The sequence below is a fragment of the Lacerta agilis genome, chromosome 13, assembly GCF_009819535.1.
Source record: "Lacerta agilis isolate rLacAgi1 chromosome 13, rLacAgi1.pri, whole genome shotgun sequence".
Lineage (NCBI taxonomy): Eukaryota > Metazoa > Chordata > Lepidosauria > Squamata > Lacertidae > Lacerta > Lacerta agilis.
Window position 1 is genome coordinate 17827436 of NC_046324.1, and position 22679 is coordinate 17850114.

The 22679-nt window shown below is 46.6% G+C and overlaps 1 protein-coding gene across 3 annotated transcripts in view; it reads left to right on the top strand.

Moving 5' to 3' along the window:
* NTRK3 (neurotrophic receptor tyrosine kinase 3) overlaps positions 1-22679 on the top strand; it is a 387266-nt gene that overhangs the window by 208088 nt on the left and 156499 nt on the right. The gene's annotated exons all lie outside the window — the stretch shown is intronic.

A 22679-nucleotide genomic window follows, 5' to 3' on the forward strand; every position in this document is an offset into this window, starting at 1 on the left:
ATCGAGAATGACAACAGCACTGATTTAGGGATGTTGGCAATATCAACAGGAAGTGGGGGGTGGCTAATAACCTGCCTGGGGACTCAGAAGTTGCCCATCTACATGGCCTCCAACATTTCTCCGATGAAAATAGGGATGTCCTATTCCATAATAATAATGCTGTAATTTTATTATTTATAGCCCACCCATTTGACTGGGTTGCCCCAGCCACTCTGGGCGGCTCCCAACATATATAAAAACATAGTAAAACATTAAACACACACACAAAAAAAACCTTCCCTATACACGGCTGCCTTCTGATGACCTCTAAAGGCTGTACAGTCAAACCTCAGTTGTCGAACGTAATCCGTTCCAGAAGACTGTTTGACTTCCAAAACGTTGGACATTTGAGTTCTCAGGAACGTTCGAAAACTGGTGCATTTACTTCTGGGTTTTTGGCATTTGGGAACCGAAATGTTTGAAAATGGAGCCGTTTGAGAACTGAGGTTTGACTGTATAGCTACTTATCTCCTTGGCTTGGGGTGTGTGTGTCACATAATCCACACCCTCCAACATTTCTCCAATGAAAATAAGGACATCCTACATTTCTCTGATGTGATAGGGACGTGCTAAGGAAAAGCAGGACATTTCCAGATCAAATCAGAAACCAGGACAGCTTCTGTAAATCCGGGACTGTCCCTGGGAGGGTCTGCATCTGCCCTCACGCAATATAATCTCTGATTCAATGAAGTTCCCTTATTATGCTCCTCAGATCTATTCCCTTGCATGATGTGAAACAAAGGTTGTCTAATACTTGCTATATAGGAGCATAGGAAAGTGACTTATATTGAGCCAGATCTTTCATCTATCTACTGTAGCTCAGTATTGCCCACAATGACTGGCTGCAGCTCTCTAGAGTTTCAGACAGGGAGTCTTCCCCAGTCATAGAATCATAGAGTTGGAAGAGACCACAAGGGCCATCCAGTCCAACCCCCTGCCAAGCAGGAAACCTGGAAGTGCCAGGGATGGAACCTGAAAACTTCTGCATGTTAAGGCAGATGTTCTACCAGATCTGCAGGGTGACACTGCCTTATCCAAACCCAGTGCACTGATACATTTAGCATAATATTAACTCATATTATGGGCCTTGCTCCTTATGCCTATTTTCCAGTCTATCTCTCTACCCACCCTGTGTCCCAACAGCATAGGGGGAAGGGAAAGATAATATTACTTTTGCCAAACGTCTCCCTAGGAGCTTCCATTGTGCAGGTTATTTGTGCATGCAATATGGGCTTGTGCAGTGGCCTGGAATTTTTCAAAAAAAGTGCTGAGAAGTTTCAAGATGACCTAAGGGAACTGCATAAATTGGCAATATTTCATCTCTTAGGGTCTTGCTGTGGGTGTCTGGTGAAATGGAGTCCTATTCATTCATTCATTCATTCATTCATTCATTCATTCAAACTTACTCTGCCTTTTAGTCAAATTATCTCCCAAGACTCACAACAGATTAAAAAGCACAATAATAAAACACAAAACAATTAAGAAAATTGAAATCTGCAGAACAGATCTGTAGAACAGCATTTGCTTAATAACTACCGCAACTTTATTCCAATACAAAGTGTTACGCAGTGTCTAAAGAACAATGACAAAAACAGCAACCACCACCACAACAGTAGTTGCAAAGCAAACACGTTTGGAGAAGAGATTCCACCGTCAAGTTCCTTGGTTTTGTGTATTTTTATCCCCAGTATGGTGTTCATCCGCACCCTGCTGACTGGATGTTTGGATACAATTGGGTGCCATTTTGAAATTCAAGATGGTGGATTGAACTTTTCAAAGCTCTGCTGATTGTAACTGAATTTTGCATAATGGCTCCTGATACCAAGGAGCAGTTTTTCCATCTATATTTGAATACAATTGGATACAATTTTGAATCAAGATGGTGGACTGAACCTTTTAAAACAGCACCGATTTTAACTATTAATTTCAAAGCTGCACTTAATTTTTTGTTTCTTAGAATTCCCAAGCAATGCTGGGTGTGAGGGTAGTAATAAACTTATAATACCGGGGCTTTCTTTCTTTCTTTCTCCCTTTGTTTGTTTTTGCCAAACAATGCTTTAAGTCAGCTGGGCCCCTGCAGCAATGATATACAAAATTATCATAGTAATTTTGCCCTTTTCTCTCCCTTCAGATACATAGTCTCAGAATGCCAAATGTCCTTTCTTTCCTGAAGCAGCTGACGAGACTAAATGAGCACCTCCTATGCGCCCCTTTTATGCTCTTTCTCATTATTTTATCAAACAATGCTGTGCTTGTTCTACCTCATCCGCTTTTCCAAACACAGCCAAGTCTTGGCTAAAAACAAAACATTTTGATGGGTGCAAAACTGAAGCAAAATGTGGGGTGGCGTCTGCACAGTTTCAGAGAGCGGTTGCCTTAGAACACCACAGGTATGGCATGTGCAGAAGCAAAAGGGAACATGCCATTCACTTGCATAAAGGCTAAGGACTTCTTCTCAGAGGTGTTTGTATTTTTTGCTCTGTGTTGGAACCTTCCCACATTTGTTCTGCCGACTCGCACCGCTCCTTCTTTCACATGTGCCCATGCCACTGGAGTTGTAAACTCCACAGGCCCAAATCTCTCTTTGAGTGACGAGGAGGAGGAGGAGGAGGAGGAGGAGGAGGAGAAGAAGAAGAAGAAGAAGAAGAAGAAGAAGAAGAAGAAGAAGAAGCCATTATTTTCCTTGAGAGAATTCCTGGGTCTTTTAGGTTTCCTCATCTCTGGTCTGCAGCTGTTCCAGCAACTGGTATTCAAAAGCATTTTGGCTTCCAACTGTGGAGGCAGCACAGCCACCGTAGCTAGCAGCCATGGCTAGGTGTCTCCACCATGAAGTTGTCTAACCCTCTTTGAAAGCTGTCCAAGTTGGTGGTCATCATTGCCACATGTGGCAGCATGTTCCATAGTTGAACTATGCCTTGTGTGAAGAAGAACTTTATTTTATCTCTCCTGAATCTTTCAACATTCAGCTTCATGGACAGCCATCAGTTCTAGTGTTATGAGAGAGGGTGAAACTTTTTTCAAACATACCATATTCTTTATTACGGTCCAAAGAACCGCAAAACCATTCCGAAAGCAAAGTACAACAAAAATGCAGGGGGGACACACACACACAATTCCTTTGCCAACTCTACAACATCCCTTTTGAGGTGAGGCAACCAGAACTGTACAGGAACTCAATGAGGCATAGAAGCCAACTTCTAGGGACCAAGGTGCCTTGAAGCCCCCCCCAATAAAATATTGAGTTCATGGGCATTTGTGATTGATTATGCAGGGTGGGGCTTACCTGTCCCCCCCCCCTATTTAAAGTTGGCAGTCCTGCAAGGATGCATTCCCATAGCTGTCATCCTCACAACAGTCATGTGATGCAGGGGAGCCAATTTGGGCCCCAGGTTATGGGTGCCCAGTGTGTGTGACATCATGATGACATGCACGTCCCCCCGGTCTTGGAACCTGACTTCCAGTGGTACCAAGTCCAAGTCAGGTTCCAAGACTTCGCAAGACCTCTTGGAGATAGCGTCTGAGGTCTTCCGAGACCTCCGAAACCCAACTTCCAGTGCTTTGGAAGTCAGGTTCCAAGGTCTTGGAAGGCCTTGGAAAGCATCACCGAGGCCTCACAAGATGCTGTCCGAGGCCTTGTGAGACCTCAGAAATTGTGTGGGGCCGCTGCGGTGTGGGTGCTGAGCACCCAGAGCCCCCCCATAGTTGACACCCTTGATGTGAGGTCAGTAAGTCTGTGAGTGAGTGACTGGTCCAAAGTCACCCAGTGACCTTCATGACTGAGTGGAGATTTTGACCTTTGTTTCCCAGGTCCTAGTCTGCCATTCTAGCATCTGCAAGATTTATGTATATTATGTTCTTATTGATTCGTTGGCCATCTAACATAGGATGGCCTCTAGGAAACTTGCAGTCATGTTTAAGAACTTCTCAAATTCCATCAAATGCCCAGCTGAAGATGGAAGGTGTAGATATAGATGTCAAAGTTTATATAAAAGTAGGTGTTTGTGTAGGTATAAATCCAGGGTGGGGAACCAAGTTGATTCTAAGGGCCACATTCCTTATGAGGAACTATCCAAGGGCCACATGCAAGTGGTGGGTGGGATGAGAGCCAAAATCAAGCAGAGCAAGGAGTGTAAATTTTACTGGTGCCTAGTATGCTAGTTTCTACACAAACACACACACCTACACCTCGATCAACCATCCTGGCAAGCAAGTGGCACTATCAGAGTTCAAGGACACATTTCAGCCAGGCAAATGGCTTGGGAAGAAGGGGTGTGACTAGGAAGAGTCCTGGGGGTCAGATAGAGAGGCCTAGAGAGTTGCATGCAGCCAACAGGCCTGAGACCCACCACCCCTAGTATAGATTGTGTTATGTATTCAGTGGTCTGTGTTTGCCTGAGCTTGAGTCTGGGCTAAGGAATCTGAGCCCCTGTGTTCTGATTTGATACATGATATCCAATCACAGAACATTTCGGGATTTGAGCCTCTGACATTGGCCCTTAAACTCTGAGTCTTGATTCGCAGCTTGGAAGTTTAGACAACCAATCGTGTTGGGAGTGGGAGTGGCCCAGGCCTTGAGAAATGTATATAAGCAGTTGCTTTGCCCCTGTTGTCCAGTTCTGTTAGTTCAATAAGGTTCTTGCTGTTGTCACTGTGTCTTGCCTCAGGGGAACCCACCTATACTTCAGACTGAATGCAGGATTCCTTCCACTTTTCTCTGTCATTTCCCTTTAATGTTTTTCCTGCATGCCATTGATGTGCTTGAGGAGAGGCTTGTAGGTGTCCCTGCTTCAGAGCCTAGATATCCTTATGTTTGGTTGCGGGACGGGAGTGCCAAGGTGTTGTGGCTGGGGGCGGGGGGCAGGAGGGACCTTTCCTGCTCTGCTCTATCTCGTGCTGCATCTGTTTTGTAGGTCAAGAGAGGTCATTGCCATCTAGGGCTGTCAGTCTGGTGTCACCCAGCTGAATAAAATTAAGTTGGACAAGAATGTCTCCCGTCAGTTTCCTTGCCTTCTCCAGCTTTCTGTAACTCTTTACAGCCTCTCCTTCTCTGCTGCATAAGCAGTTAGTTCAGTTTTAAAAATTATTATCGAGAGAGGGAAGGGGGAATATATAAAATATATCGCAATTCCACTTTTTACACCAGAATGGTAGATTTGCTCTATTTAACCAAACCTACTTACCTGGAAGTAACCCTATTAAACTCAATGGGGCTTACTTCTGAGTAGATTTGTAGCCAACAGTAAAGTTGCCTGCAAATGCTGAGCTAGGCTTCTCTGACAAGGCCCTGTTATGAGACTTTTAGGACTGAGCTGTGCAGCAGCTCAGACGTACTAAAAAGTTTTAGTTATTTTACAAATCAGAGCAGTAGTGGTGGTTGTTTTTTTTTTTTTTTGGTCTTTTTTTAAAAAAAAATGGATTTGCTTAAGCTGCTCTGGCTTTGCAGTCTCTGTTAAAGAATGTTTGTGGAACTTTATGGATCAAGTGGGCTGCAACCTAGCTAAGTTTCACAAGTGAGAATTTTGCAAGAAGGTTTAAATACACTTGAGAGTGACTATGGATGCTTGAAGATGAAAATAATGGCATTGATCAGCATTATCTTTCTAAATAAACTCAGTGAATCCCTGCCTAGGCTCCTGGACATGCCTGGTATGGTTCTGCTCACCCAGGAATGCTCAAAAGGCACAACTGCTTTTCGAGAGCAAGGACCGTACCTCAGTGGTAGAGTATGCGGAAGATCCCAGGCTCTTTTTTAATAATAATTTTATTAGTTTTCAATTACAATATTCAAAGAATAGCCTTGTTATAACAGTGCCAAATTATAATACAATTACTAATACCAATCATTCAGATGCCAAATTATATAATTTAGGTGCCCCCCACATGCTAGAATTGAAGGTTTGATGATTTCCCTTTATTTCTGCGTTCCAAAATCTTACTAATTTCAATTACACTCCAGTCAAAATAACAATCCTTTATACAACAACTGCAATATTAACGACTTCCATTCGTATAGACACATTAAATCAATGCTTTTTTTCTGGGGGGGACACAGGGGTACGCATACCCCTAAACATTTTGTGAATCTAATGGGAGAAAAAAACTTAAAAAAAAAAAGTTTATTGCATGGTGAATCGTCAGTTCTGTTGCTACCCCCAATGGCAGCCTCATTTTCTGTCACAGTGTTTTCTGAGTCTCAGACAGAAGTGAGCATTTAATGTGTGAAGTAGGAGTTGGAATCTAGCACATTGATTGGTCAGTTTTGTTGTTACCACCTCTGATGGCAGCTTCCTTTCCATTCCCGGTTTTTCCTGAGTCTCAGACGGAAGCGAGCGTTTAATGTGTGAAGCAGTGTGGAATGTGGATGTGTGGTGTTTTACTGATGAAAGTTTGGCCTCATTGAGGGGCAGTATTTCATTCATTCATTCATTCATTGAATTTATATACCACCCTGTACCCAGAGGACTCAGGGTGGTTCACAAAAAAGATTTCAATATTTCAGTATGAGTAGTTATTTTTCCCAATTTGAACTATAAAATGGTGATTTTCCTGAGTCTAAATGAGAGTACCCCTAAACATTTTTTTTAGAAAAAAGTACTGCATTAAATTATTTAAGAAAACTATAGGTGAAGCATTCAAACTATATCATTAGAAGGTTTGATCCCTGGCATATCTAAGCAGAACTAGGGCAGACCCCTGGCTGAAACCCTGAAGAGCTGCTCGCTGTCAGAGTAGGGTACAGGATGGTCAATTAAGAGTGTGATCTGCATATATTGGCATATAGTGGCTGATTCAATTGTTGCATCAGGCACAAATTCACTAGATAGTCTTAAAGAAACCACCCCTGCCTCAGCTTTCTCTCTGCAGTATAAGGTTAATATAGTTCCCAGTGGGGTAGAACATCTCCTTTGCATGCATAGAGTCCCAGGTCCAATCACTGGCAGACCTCGGGGTGTCAAATTTCAGTGGCGCCCTGTGCAACACCAACATTTGGCACACTCTGCTTCCCATGCTCCATTCTAAAGCATAGTTGGGCATCCTCTGCAGTGCTCCTAGGCTCCAAGCCCAATACGACCAAATGGGTTGCACTCCCCTAAATCTGCCTCTGGTCCAATCCTTGGCAGCTTCAGGTAGGGCTGGGAGGCCAATGGCCTGACTCAGCATAAGGCAGTTTTCTTTGTTCATAGGTGCTCTTCTGGGCCACTCATGCATCCAGTATGTCGGATCACTTTATGCACATTTTCAAGTTTGCGTCTTTTTTTCTTATGGGTTACCAGCATTTGTACCAGTGTACATGAGCATCAGTTAAATCTCAGCACAAACACACACAAAATGGAAGCTGGAGGAGAATGCACCCGGCTTCTATTTTGGGCTACAGTCCTAGCAATGTCTACTCAGAATTAAGTCCTAATTAATTCAGTGGGGCTTCCTCCCAGGTAAGTAGGATTAGGATTGCAGCCCAAGGCTATGTTGAAACCTGTGCTCATGTGTGCCCCCTGCTGGAGATGCCTGTAAGGTGTTCTGCCACTGAGCTGCATCCCCAGCCCATGTTTTGCCTATAACTTTCTCCATGCATCAGATCTTAGGATCAGACGGTTCAATTTTCAGCTGTGGCCACTGATACTCTGTGAATATCAACTTGGAGAGCTAAAATGATACTTGTTGGTGTTTTCTCTCTTTTATTTCTTTTTTTCAAAAAGGCATTGCCGAAAGCGTTCCAGAATAGGAACCTATAATGCTCAAGGAAATTTCTCATTTTAGCAGGTGGCCAGAGGGCGAACACAATATCCTTTCAATATTGCAGAGTATCAGGCTCTTGCACACTCTGCGCTTACTCCCACATCCATCTCCCTCTGGCAGCTTAAACTCACTAAAGATGACTTAGCACATGAAGGATGCATGAGGATTGAACCCTAATCAGATCATTACCACACTAAGGCTGGGAGAATAATTTCCAATCCAGAGCTGCCGCTTCTTTTGCCAACTCGTATTTATTTTAAAATAGATATTTATTCATTCATTCCCTCTTTTGAGGAGGAGGAGGGGAGATCTCAGTGGAGAGGAAGAGATGGCATACATAGAAGAAAGGTTGGCTTTATGTCCTGTCCATCTTATTCATCTATCTATCTATCTGTCTGTTTGTCTAGCTAGCTATCAAGAGACCATGATCAGACCAAGGGAATATGTAATGCAGTGACCATGTTGCTACAGTGGCTAATGAGATGCAACTGGGAAGTCCGCAAGCAGGACATTAGTACAACATCATTCCTCCTCGTGATTCCCAGCAACTGGTGTTTATGAGAGGGGTGCTTCCTCCAAAAATGGAGGCAAAACAAAGCCCTCATGACCGGCTGTTACTGATAGCCTTATGCTCCTCAAATTTGTCTAATCCCCCTTGGACGACCATCAGCATCTCTTGTGGGAACAAATAGCATAGTTCAAATTTGCGCGGTGTGAAGAAGTACTTTCATTTGTGTGCCCTAAATCTTTCAGCAGTCAGCTTTGTTGGATGTCCCTGAGTTCAAATAAGAAAGCCTCTCCCTATCCATTTTCTCAACGCCATGCATAATTGCATATACTTCTGTCATGTCACCTTTTACTCACCTTTTCTCTAAACTAAAAACGACCCAAATGCTGTAAGATTTCTTTATTCCCTTGATCATTTTAGTTGCCCGTTTCTTAACTTTTTCCATCTCCACAATATCCTACTTGAGGTGAGGTGAGCAGAACTGGATACAGTATTATTATTATTATTATTATTATTATTATTATTATTATTGATCAACTCTTAATAATTCCTGAACCTGGATCTGCCTTTCATCCTATGGCCTATTGAGACTCAAAAGGTTAGAGCTTCGAGCAGAGTTAGCCAACATGGTGCCCTCCAGATCTTATGGACTACAATTCCCATCATCCCTTTAGCTGTGCTGATTGGGATGGATGTAAGTTGTAGACCAGAACACCTCAATGTCACCACATCGGCTTCCCCTGGCTTAGAGCCCCTATGTTTTCCTGGGAGTGGTTCCCTGCATTGCCGTAAGCGTGGGAATTATGTGTGTCATTTGAGATCTACATTCCACTTCTGAGATGCTAAAAAAAGAAGGCAAAACAGTCTCCATTGTGTTAAAATAGAGACAAATGGTATTGGCTACAGCAAGAGAAAGATAAATAGACAAGTAGTCACTTGCTTAGATAAATAGGTTCTGCATGTAAACACTTAGACAGATACTGTAGATAATTATGTAGATAGATGGCTGCTTAGGCTAGTAAATAGAGAGGAATAATGACGGCATGCAGGAGCAGAAAGGCAGCACAGTAGAGCTATGTCTCTGCTCTCCTTTCTTGCAAAGGCTAATCTTCATTAGCTCCAGATCTCACAACTGTTTTCTTTGTGCAGAATTTTAGAACACATATGATTTGTGTGCATGCCTGGACTTGTGCATCTTCTTTGGCATTTAACGGGTAGCTATTGAACCAGAAGTCTGGGAGTCCTCACCTTTGAGACCAGCTCTGTCGTCTCAGGCAGGGAGACTGCTGGGCAGCAAGGCGGGTGGTAACCCAGCAGAATCTTAATCTATCCCAATTGTCCACTGCCAGGGTCAGGCTTTGGGGAATCAGATCCCTCCCACGGTGGCAGCCCAGCACCAGAGAAATGATAAAAGTTCTTACCAAGCAATTTATTCAATAATACACAGAGAATGGCGAAGAAATGCAGCCTTCCCTAATAATGGTGTTGCTCCAAGTAAAGTCTCACCCCCCTACGCCTCCCCTATTCAACGGCACCCCTGTGTCAGTTAATCTGAGCTTTCTGCCTCTGAGCTCTCTGTTCTAATACCCCCCCCTGGTCCTGGGAGGGGTGGGGTCAGGAATGATTTTGAAGGACACTGAGTCTGTCAGCTGTCTCTCTCCTCGTGCTTCTGCTTCTTCCTGCTGTTCCTCTTCCAATATTTCCCAGCTTCTGCCCTCTGCAGCCTCTAAACTATACCCTTCTGCAAACCATTGTTCTAAATCTATACCATCCTCCTGTTCTTGGGAAGGTTCAGGAGAATGTTTGTGCTGTGCACTTTTTTTCCCTATTTCGTTCAGGTAGCTTCCCATACTCCCTCTTATTTTGTCCGTATTTGATCACAGATAGCACATTTACAGCCATTCGGGTTTTGGGCTTTTTTGTTGATGCAAGAGCTTTGAATAACCAACGAGGAGAATGAAGAACCTATTTAAACAAAAGTAACATTTATTCAAGTAAAAGAGAAGATAAATCCAGGCTAATAAAAAAGAAAGAAAGAAAGAGAAAATAGGCTGAGATCTCCTGCAAAATTCCACTCCGCCTTCTGCTGGTGACTCTCCATCCAGAATTACTGTAGGTCTGCTGTTCGGTACAAGATGAGTTTGCAGGCTTCCATCTAATATATTTTTCTGCACTAATGGAGTCACTCAAGACTCTCTTTGTTAATCCCAAGCATCTACTGAGCCATGGAGAATAAGCTCTTATCCTGCCCATAGGGGTAAGACAACTTCACACGCAAAATAATAAAAAAAACCTCCCAATTCCTTCCTTTTTGCTGCACAGTCAGCAAAAAAAAAACACAACCCAAAACAGGTCCTCTGCCTGACCCAAAGAAGCATCTGGTAAATTGCCTTTTTTACATTCCAAATATTGCAGTCATCCGGTTCTGACTGAAATATGTTAATCCTGCAGGACTCCCCCACATTGCTTGGAAGCCATCCTCCATCTCGACTCTGTAAATGAATGGTAAAATGAATTGAAATGCTGTAAAACAGTTTGTTCCCATCCTGCTAAGAGGCAGATGCAGTCTTCATGCCTTCCCCTTTATGCCGCTTTTGGCAGGGAAAGGAATGGACTGTGCAGCCTCCGCTGCAGATGAGGGGAGGGAATGATGGTCCTCCCCATTGCTGCTATCGAATGGATATATCTCATGATGTTCATGTGCATTGCAACATCCCATGCTCCCAGTCCCTTCCTGTTTTCGGAAACGTGTTTTCTAAAAATGCTGTGTCTTCTCCAGGTGCGCCCTTCCTCCTCTGTTGCCCGTAATCCCCTTCCAAAATTGGGTCTGAATCTTTTCCTTCCACTGTTTCAAATCAGCAAGAAGCAGGAGAAAACCAACTGAACTTTGCACTTTTAATGAAGCGGCAGGAATGGCTGAGCTCTGCCCTGTTTTGTGGAACTGAAGCCTCTTTGGGGAGGTCATTCTCTCCAGAACTGCTCCATGTGGTGAGCTGGATAGCTGCAACCTATCAAGGGGCAACCTTCTGGATCTAGTTTGGCTCCACCCACACAGCCTGGGCATTGGCTCCTCCTGAGCAGGAAGGAGAAAAAGAGGGCTGTGGTGTGGCTTGTGTTTCTAGTCTTGGTCTTTGGTCCTACCTCCTCTGAGCCTGATTTTCCTTCTGTCCTGGCTATGACACCCCAGCTCTTGATTCATTCTAGACTGTTTCCTACAGCACAGCCCTGACATGAAGGAGTAATGTGGCAGGGGATTAACCTAGCACTAGTGGGGGCTGGTCCACTTGGTCAGATGGTAGCACTGCCCGTCAGGCTTCAGGGAATCAGATCCCTCCCCCTCACGGCAAGCTGCCAGTAATAGATAGAAAAGAAGTTCTTACCAATGTAATTTATTGAATGTTCACAGAGAGAGACTGAGGAACGTTGCCTCTTGGGTTAATGGCCTTTCTCCAAGTAATCTCTTCCCCCCTTCTCTTCGCAGTCATCAAAAGCACCTTACAGTTGCTTCTTAAGGCCATTTGCCTCTTGGCTTTCTGCTCTCTCACTTTCACTGCTCTCTGGGTTCTGAGAGAAGGGGGGTCTGGAATGCTCTCTAATGATAATCTGTCAGCCAGCTGCTCTGGCTCTGCTTCTCCCCCCTCCTCTTCTCCCATTATATCCCAGGTTTGTGCCTCTTCTGTCTCAGACCCACGGCCTTCTGCAAACCACTGTTGTAAGTCTATACTGTCTTCTCCTCAGTCTAGTCCCAAGGGGCATGGCGTGGCATGGAGGGTGCCTTCCCAGACACGGGATAGCTGCTTGGGTGCCCGGAGTGATGCGTGCACCCTGCAGCCGGTAGCGGAGCAAGCCATCCATGGGGGTGGAGCGAGCAGCCCATGGCACACCGCCTGCCCGCAACTCCCAAGCCTCCCCCAAGCTGTCAAAACAAAGAGGGAGGGGAGCATGTCACCCGATGGTTTAGGGTAGGCTTGGGAATCACAGGCGGGCAGCACGCCGAATATCACCCCCCTCAGTGAGGGCATCTGGGGCAGTCCACCCCACCCCCTCCTACATCCCTGACTGCCCCACCACCCTCAGTCTGCCATCAGCCAGCCCCCACGCCTGCTTAAACCCCATCAGAGAGTGGGCCTGGCTCCACCTATGGGCTCCAGCCACCACCACATCCTAGCACTAGCACTGCCTTTAATCCATTCAAGCTCTGGTACTGTGGCTACAGGTCTTGCTAGAATTGAGCTGTGGGCAGTTGTTAGTAATGAGCTGGGAACCAGGAAGCCAGATTCCAGGAACAAAGCGTAAGGGGTGGAGTAAGAGCCAATGGGACCTAGCTGTTCAGGCAAGTTTTCAACTCAATCAGGAAGCTTTTTGTGACACTTCCTGTCCAGGAAGGCTCAGTAGCCAGCTTGGGTGGGCTGTGCCAATCCAGAGATGAACTCTTTGCCAGGGAGGTCCTCCAAGCAGCCGTTCCACAAACTCATCACACAGAGCAGTTCCGGTTCTAGCCTTGGCAGCTTCTGATTGGTGCTCATGTCTGTGCTGAGGAATCATGGCCTTCAGCCTGAAAAAGGTTCCCCACGGCTAGTCAAAAGACATTAGTTGTCTCCATGCAACTGGGAGTGAACCCCACAAGTCTTAAGATGCATTGTATGTGAAGTTGGGATGGAAGTATCTGCCAATTTTTGTGTTCTCAGTTTCTCATTTTTCCAATCAGTTCTCCACATTTCGCAGCTATCTGCAAAAACACAATAATACTAATTTCCACATAGAAATTCATCAGCATTTCAGTGCAAATTAATCCTAGTAAAGGCATATTTATATGCAGTTTTGACTAATTTTCACAAATTGGCAAAAAAGTATGTAATGTAATGAATTGGTGTATGTTATTTTCACTAATATCTTCATTTTAATACACATGTTCCCATAATATGTGCATTTTTGTAAAATTGGTTGGTGAACTGCATTGCAAAATTCTGATAAATGTGAATTTTGAATGCTATCTGTGTTTTGGTTCACATATTGTTTCTGGAAGCGTGAATTTGATCAATTTGACTGTAAATGCATACTGAATTGCATTTCTCAGCCATCCCTAGTGTGGAGTACATTTTGTTTGGGAACTGCAGTTGGCTGCCCTGGGTAACTCCAAACTCTAATTTTAATGCAGTGTGTGGGTTCAACCAGAGGAGGATTGTTGCTGGTTTTCAGTGCAGTCACGCTGATGATCATGATGGGTCTCCCTAGGAGGTGTGGCATTGGTGTAGTGCTTGCTTATGCATTTACCCAGTGGTGAAATTGGTTGATTTTAGACTCTGGCCCCTATTTCGATGGTAATGTGTATTGCACTCCCCCCCCAAATGTGATAACCTGGCCCTATTGCGATCATTCAACTCAACAGGGCTCTGGACTTCTGCCCCAGAGTCCTGCCCTGATGGCACAACTGCTGGTTCTTTATTCTTGGCCTGACACGATGCCTTCTCTGGGCATTTAATATGAGATTTATGTGATTGGACTTCTTATTAAGACCCTGTCCTTAATTAAAATTGGATTCCTCCTCCTCTTCAACTCCCTACCTTCCAATCACCCACTTGAATGTTAAATTGTTTACTGAGAGCACAGCATTGTATCCAGAGAGCTTATAATGGATCTGCCAGTGAGAGTGGAAGTGCCACAGCAACAGGTTCAATCTCTGGTTGCTCCATCTCTTCTACCAGGAATCCTGGAAAGCTGCTGCCAGTTAGTGTCAACAGCACTAGGCTAGATGGGCCCAGTGGTCTGACTCTGGGCAAGGCTGCTTCCTATGACCAGCCCACCAAGCCACTCTGTCCCAGATCAGGTTGATCTGCCATACGCAACCCGAGAACTGTCTCTGAAGGAAACCCAATCTTAACATATAGTCAGAAGGGGGTGAGGGAAGGAGGAGATGCTGGGAGGCAGTGTGGTGTAGTGGTTAAGAGTGGTAGACTCGTAATCAGGTGAACCGGGTTCGCGTCTCCACTCCTCCACATGCAGCTGCTGGGTGACCTTGGGCTAGTCACACTTATTTGAAGTCTCTCAACCCCACCCACCTCACAGAGTGTTTGTTGTGGGGGAGGAAGGGAAAGGAGAATGTTAGCCGCTTTGAAACTCCTTAGGGTAGTGATAAAGCGGGATATCAAATCCAAACTCTTCTTCTTCTTCTTCTTCTTCTTCTTCTTCTTCTTCTTCTTCTTCCTTCACCTACTTCTCCTGACATAGATTAGTTGGGTTCAATCCAGTAGTGTGTTGCTCCTTCTTTCAGCAGCTTCCCTGCATGCAAAGGAAGCCACTTGCGACGGGGCAGTGACTGGCACCACACAGATCTTCCTTTTTACCAGCTGTTAAGTGGGGGATCTAATTCTGTGGGGTGTTGCTTCTTCACAAGAGGCTTCCCTGAACACAGCAGAACTGGTTACAAAGGAGCAACAACTGGCACTGTTCAAGATGTTACAATTCATGCATTGTTTCAGGAAGTACTTGAAAGATACTCGGAGTCGAGTGTGAATTTCATGCTCTTTATTCAGCTCATAGTAGTGAGGACTGTAGTTCCCCCAAAACGTTTGCTTTATATACACTATTTACACAATGGGCCCCACGTGATTGGCTAATTCCGGGATACTCCTGTATGCCAATCAGAGTGCAGATTCACTTCCACCTGGAGCTGGATTGGGTGGCTCCTGCGGACCAATCAGACTGCTGCAATCTCAATCCTATTGTTCTGGGACCAATCAGACTGCTGCAATCTCAATCCTATTGTTCTGGGACCAGTCAGACTGCTGCAATCTCAATCCTATTGTTCTAGGACCAATCAGCCTGCTGCAGTTTGGATCCTATTCAACTCAGTACATAACACCCCTCCCCTCTAAGTTCCAGTCCTGCCTGGGAGGTTGCATCCATAGTCCTCAAGGTACGCTGGTCGCCTACGTGTGCGTTGCGGCCTAGGCTGTTCCCTGGTCAGGGGTTCTGGTTCTGGCTCGTGTTCCGAGGCTGCTGGTTGTGATGGGGCTGTTTGGTCTGGCGCAACCAGCTCGCTCTGTCGTGGCTCTGGTTCCGGTGCCCTTTCGGCCTCTCGGGTCCTCTCAGTATTTACTGATTCTGCCTCCCCTGCCGGCCCCTCCTGCTCTACGGGTCTCAATGCCCCACTGTTCCCTTGGGACTCCTCTGACCTGTCCTCCTCCTGGTTTTCTCCTGGGAATCGTCGCCGTAGCTGGTCGCAGTGGCGGCGCCAGCATTGCCCCCCCTCTGTTAGCACCTCGTATGACACAGGGCCCGTCACCCTGGTGACTGTGGCGGGTACCCATGCTGGGCCTGCCCCAAAATTCTTTGCGTACACTGGATCTTGGGCCACAAAGGTCCGGGGGTTCCTGCCTTCACCCACCACTACCTCATCCTGAGCTCTGTCGGGGTGGAGGCGGTCCAGTCTGATTGCAAGGCGCCGGCCCATTAGTAGCTCAGCGGGGCTCCGGCCAGTCGTTGAGCTGGGGGTGCTGTGCTGTGCTAGAAGGAATGTGGCAAGGCGGTACTCCCAGTCCCCTTGCGTCATGCGGCGTAGGGTGTCCTTGGTGGTCCGCACCATGCGCTCTGCTTGGCCATTGGTGGCAGGGTGGAATGGTGCTGAGCGGATGTGGCGGATGGCATTCTGCGTTGTGAAGGTCAGGAATTCTTCTGACGTAAATGCGGTTCCGTTGTCTGAGACGAGAGTGTCAGGGAGTCCATGGGTTGCAAACAGCCTGCGTAGTACCTTGATGGCTGCGGACGTAGAAGTGGATGGTACCAGTGCGACTTCCAGCCATTTGGTGTAGGAGTCCACCACTATGAAGAATGTTTTCCCCTGGAAGGGGCCCGCGAAGTCCATGTGCAGCCGTGACCATGGTGCTCGGGCGGACTCCCAGGACTGCACTGGGGACCTTGGGGGATCTGGGCGGGATTCTTGGCAGGCCTGGCAGTGTTTGACCCAGGTCTCTATCTCTCCGTCAATCCCTGGCCACCATACATAACTCCTGGCGAGGGCCTTCATTCTCACTACCCCTGGGTGTGTCTCGTGAAGGGCTGCAAGGACCCTTTTGCGAAGGGGCTCAGGAACGACGACCCTGCTTCCCCATAACAGGCACCCCTTGTGGGCCGACAGTTCATGTTTACGGGTTGTGTAGCCAGCGAATTCTGGCCCGGGGCTGCTGCTGGGCCATCCCCTCCACACCCAGTCCAGGACCCGGGAGATGACCCTATCTTTCTTGGAATGGTGTGCAACTTCTTGTGCCTGAATAGGGCGGTCGGGAAGCAGCTCCAGGCTCATAACCTCTTGTGCGGGTGCTGGGTCGGGGCCTGTTTCTGGTAGTGGTAGCCTGCTGAGAGCATCTGCGTGGCCCATCGCTTTCCCAGGGCGGTGAATCAGTACATACTGGTAGCCGGCAAGGAAAATTGACCACCTGAGGACACGAGGAGACAGCACTTGGGGGGTCTGCTTTTCGGGGGCAAACAAACCAAGCAACGGCTTGTGATCAGTCACCACGGTAAAGGGCCGCCCGTACAAGAAATCATGGAATTTTTTTACGCCCTTCACGATTGCCAGACCTTCCTTGTCGATTTGCGAGTAGTTCCGCTCGGCTGCGGTGAGTGTCTGGGAAAAGTATGCCACTGGCACCTCTCTTCCATCTGGGAGTTGGTGTCCAAGGACAGCACCAATGCCGTAGGGTGAGGCGTCGCATGCTAGCACCACCGGCAGCCTCTCGTCGAAGTGTGCCAAGACCGAGTTTGAGACGAGCAAGTCCTTGACTGCCTGGAATGCGGCCTCCTGGCGCTGGCCCCACACCCAAGGGGCCCGCTTGTCCAGGAGTCTGTGTAGGGGCTCTGCTACTGCTGCCTTATGGGGAAGGAAGGCATGGTAAAAGTTCAATAGCCCCAAGAAGGCCTGAAGTTCAGTCTTGCCCTTGGGCGCTGGGGCATCACAAATGGCCCGTACCTTGTCCCCAGTCGGGTGGACCCCTTCTGCATCCACCATAAATCCCAGAAAGTCCACCTGAGGCACTCCTAGTAGACACTTTTCCCGCTTCACCTTGAGACCCGCCGTCTGGAAACGGTGCAGAACGGTGCGAAGGCGGTCCTCAAACTCCTCTGCCGTGGGCCCGGCAATCAACACATCATCGAAGAAGGGGGTGACGCCAGGAATCCCTTTAAGCAGCGAGTCCATTAGATTCTGGAATATGCCTGGTGCCACGCTGACACCGAATTGCAGCCGCTTTACCTTGAACGCTCCCCTGTGCGTCACAATCGTCTGTGCCTCTGCTGTGGCTTCATCTACTGGCAGCTGTTGATAGGCTTGGGCCAAGTCCAGCTTGCCAAAATTTTTTGACCCAGCCAGGGTGGCGAGGACATGGCTGACCACTGGCACTGGGTATGCGTGGGCTGTAGGGCAACAGGGGGGCCCGTATACTGTCCCAATTTCCCATCGAAAACCGCCGGAAACTCCTTGCATATGGCGTCCACATCCATTTGTAAGCTAGTGCGGTTCACCCCGGTGACGGCTAGCCCCAGTGGTCCAAACCATGCCAATCCCAGTAAGCTAACATAGGAGCCCTTGACCACGAGCAAGTCCAGTTGCCGCGTCCGCCCTCGATATTGCACCCTGAAGGTCCCCACCCCCATTGTGGGGACCTTACGTTTCTGGAAGTCCCGGAGGGTGAATGGGGCCGGCCTGAGTTTGGGACCCCCACTAGGGCACAGTTTCCTTAAAGTCCGTGCCGAGATTATGGATAGGGTTGAACCTGTGTCCAGCTCCATGCGGCACGGGGCCCCCTCTATCTGTACCTCTACATAAATTTTCTCTATGTTGGGGTGGGGCAACTGGTATACCTGGTAGTCCGTGGTCTCCGTCGAGTTGCCTTGGTGCGTTGGGCCCCGGGACCTGGGTCTCTTGGGGCGGTCATCTGATGCCTGGCGTCGGGTGGGCCGAGCCCGACACACCCGGGCGATGTGGCCTGATTTTCTGCACTGCCTGCATTCGGCATTGCGGAAACGGCAGGTCCTCCTCTCGTGATTCTCCCCGCAGCTTGCGCAGTTCCCTCCTTCTGGTCGAGGCAGCTGTGGTGTGTGCACGGCTTGAGTGCGCTGCTGTACTCTGTGCACCTCCTCCCTGTCTGATCCTGAATCGTCGATGAGGTCCTCCTGGTGGACCCTTGGTTGGGACGGCACGCTCGGCCGTGCCTCTTGCATCGACCTCTCGGCGGCTTCTGTTGCCAGGGCCTCCTCCAGAACGACCTGGAACGTTAGGTCCTTCTTGGCATAGAGGCGTCGTTGCAGCTTCTCGTCCCTCAGGCCACCGACGAGGCGGTCACGCAGCATGTTCTCCAACTCTGAGAAGTTGCAGAACCGAGCGGCTTGGCGGAGGGAGGTCACAAACCCCGTTATGGTTTCCCCAGGGGCTTGCCGCTTTGCATAGAAGGCATTTCGACGAGCCACCACCGAGGGCTGTGGCGAGAAGTGCCCCTTCAGCCGTTCCACTATTGTTTTGTAAGGAACGGTAGCGACATCATCAGGCGCAAGGAGAGCCCGGGCGATTTCGAATGTCTCCTCTCCGCAGACGCTGAAGAATATCGCCCTCTTCTTGGCATCGTTGGTGACCCCTTTAGCTTCTAGAAGAAAGGTGAAACGGGTGGCATATCCTTCCCAGTCTCCTGATGCTGGGTTGAACGGCGAGAAGCTGCTGTCTGTTGCCATCTTGAGTTCCTTGGGACCCGGAGCTGAAGCCTGGATACACGGTGCGAGGCAGCTGTGCGGCAGGTGGCGTTGCTGCGGTGCTGTGTGTTGCAGTCAGCTCAGTGGGATCCCACCTTCGTCGCCAGTGAAAGATACTCGGAGTCGAGTGTGAATTTCATGCTCTTTATTCAGCTCATAGTAGTGAGGACTGTAGTTCCCCCAAAACGTTTGCTTTATATACACTATTTACACAATGGGCCCCACGTGATTGGCTAATTCCGGGATACTCCTGTATGCCAATCAGAGTGCAGATTCACTTCCACCTGGAGCTGGATTGGGTGGCTCCTGCGGACCAATCAGACTGCTGCAATCTCAATCCTATTGTTCTGGGACCAATCAGACTGCTGCAATCTCAATCCTATTGTTCTGGGACCAGTCAGACTGCTGCAATCTCAATCCTATTGTTCTAGGACCAATCAGCCTGCTGCAGTTTGGATCCTATTCAACTCAGTACATAACAGTACTGTATGCATTAGGCAGGTGCACATCAACATCCAAACCGAACCCAAAGTTCTCCCCATCGCAACTTGGCTCTGCTTCTTATTGTTCCTCATTATTGGGAGCATTCTACATTTATATTATTACTCTTGGGGGGGGGGGAGTTGCTTTGCTTCTCCATTCACTGTTGCTGCTGCATCTCCAACCTTTTCCCCAACTTGGAAAGCAGGTGTGAATTTGCCAAAGACAGAAAAGCTTCTGTAATGAGGAACTGCTGAGAAATCCTGCTTGGGGCAGATCCTATTCTCAAAGCACTACCTTTAAACCCAGTGTGGCGTGTGTTTTGCTTTGTTCTTAATCTCATTTTCAGTTGGCCATCTGATCTTTCAGAAAAAACTCTCCTGTCTGACCTGTGAATAAACTCAAACTCATATCTGTAAAGTCTCTCTGGTCTCGAAAGGCTGACTGTAAACAAGCTTTGGATACACATTCACATTGCCTACAAGATATTGATGGAGCCTGCACTTTTCTTCAGTCAGCAAATACAAACAGCTGGATCAGTAACTTGGAATCCTCGCTGCTTAAGTGCCTCTGAAAGAGCTCTGTCGGTTTCATTTTCTCCCTGTTTCTCACCCCCCCCCAATCTTAAGTTCAGATCTCCACATCTCCATGTTTATGATTTAAAACAAAAATTCTCATGAAAGTTCGTCAGCATTTTTGTGCAAATTTCTCCTAATGTACACATTTTTGTATGCAACTTTGCCTAATGTATCCATCTTTTATCTCTTTTCTGCCTTTCCATGCTCAAGGTGGCTTGCAACATGAAAATATCCACATTACAAAAAATTAACAAAAAACAATAAATAAAAACATCCCAATAAGTTGCTTTCATGCTTTTTGCTATAAGGATGATGATGATGATAAATTTAATCATTTTTATTAATATTATTTATGTAAATTATTTCATGTTGTAAGCCACCTTGAGCAATAAATAAATAAAAAAACTCAATAAGGATGCAATAAAATTAAGCATTCCCCACTTAAGTCATAGTATGGTCTAACCATAGAGATGGGGGGAAAAAATACCGAAAAACAGCAAAAATTAAAATTTGACCGCAACAGAAACCGCTAAACAATACCCCACTCCAAGAGTCTCTAGGCTTCCTGAGGAGCAATCCTAAACAGATTGGACAACTGGGCCAAAACTAATAAAATGAATTTCAATAGAGACATGTGCAAGGTTCTACACAAGCAGGAAGAACCAGCTGCACAAATAGAAGATGGTGGGACCCCCAGCTTGCCAGTAGTACATGTATAAAGGATCTAGGAGTCTTAGTAGATCACAAGCTTACCATGAGTAAACAGTGTTATGCTGCAGCAAAGAAGAAAAAAGAGAAAAAGCTACGGTAATGCTATTCTAGGCTGCATCAACCAAAGTATAGTGTCCTGATCAAGGGGGGTAATAGTCCAGTTCCAGGCACCACAATTTAAGGAGGATGTTGGCAGGCTGGAACGTGTGCAGAGGAGGGTGACCAAGAGGTATGCCCTATGAGGAACAGTTGAGGGAATTGGATATGTTTAGTCTGGAAAAGAGGAGACTGAGAGGAGATATGAGAGCCATCTTCAAATATCTAAAGGGCTGTCACATGTAAGATGGAACAAGCTTGTTTTCCCTGCTCTGGAGGATAGGACTCAAACCAATGGCTTCAAGTTACAAGAAAGGAGATTCTGACTAAACATCAATAAGAATTTTCTGATGGTAAGAGCTGTTCGACAGTGGAAGGGTCTCCCTCGGGAGGTGGTGGACTCTCCTTCCTTGGGGATTTATAAGCAAAGGTTGGATGGCCATTTGTCATGGATGCTTTAGTTGAGATTCCTGCACCACAGGGGTTGGAGTAGATTACTCAGGGGTCCCTCCCATCTCTACAATTCTATGATTCTATGAAATTGGTGTCTGTGTTCCCTACTGACCTCGCCAGGGAGCCAAACACCTGCAGGAACAAGTGCAAACCAAATTGTTTTAGAACGTGAAATCCCAAGCCCCAGAAGGAATCAATCATTTTATATTCTGGATCCGTGCCTCCTGACTGATGTATCTGAATTACAGATTGGCTGGCAGCAGTGGCATGGTGGAATCCATTTAAATGAATAGCTCTCTAATTTATTAAATGGGTTATATAGGCTGGCAGTACTGGCACTGTATCAAATTCTTGGAGAAGCAGCTGATTTCCACTCTGCCCCTCCAAGCACCTTCCCCTTTGCTCCTTTGCATTTTTTATTTCCTCTCCTGCAAAATGTATTTGGGGAGGCAGAAGGGATGAGAAGGTAGCTCTCTTGGAAATGCGTGCAGGTGCTGGATATACTTTGTGAGTCCACACTTGTTCCTCAAATTAGCTCCATAGTAGTATCTTGCTTTGAGGTCCACCTGTGAAGTCTCTCTTCTTTGCCAGTTAGCCGGGGGAAGGAAAGGAATAGGGAAGAGCAAGTTATTTCTGTTATTTGGACCAATGCATATTAGAAAGCAAGGAGCCTCTTCAGCTGCAGGTGGGGATGAGGGAGAGATTGGGTTCAGTTTGCATTTAAAAGTGAACATACCTAGTTCATCCATTCTAAAACAATATGCATACAGCCACCCTTTGGCTTTTGCACTTTACAAATTTTGCAATGCAGTTCTCCACCCAAGCCATGTGCAAATTATTATTATTATTATTATTATTATTATTATTATACCTCGCCTTTCCCGGCCAGGACCGGGCTCAGGGCGGCTAACATCAAAGTATGATACATTAAAAACATGAATTATAACTGGGTTAAAGTATGCATTCAACTGTATCCCTTTAGCGAAAATAACATAAAAGTGCATTATGTTAGGGAACATTATCTTGCAAAGTATGTATTTTAGGGAAAATTGCATAAAAATGCTTATATTAAGGCAAATTTGCACAAAAATTCTGGTGCATTTTCATGAGTTCTTAAAAAAAAGAAATGCCAAACAGATGTGAAAATGTAGAAAACTGAAATTAAGATTCGTAATACCAAAAAACTGAGAGAAACCAGAATTGACAGATTGATGTATTCCCAGCTGAAGAACACTTATACAACTCTGGCATTTCCAAAGCAAGCAAGCAAACAACCCCCCCCCCCAAAAAAAAACCTGCATCAGCTCATCTATCTAGGGACAAATGAATCAGGGCAC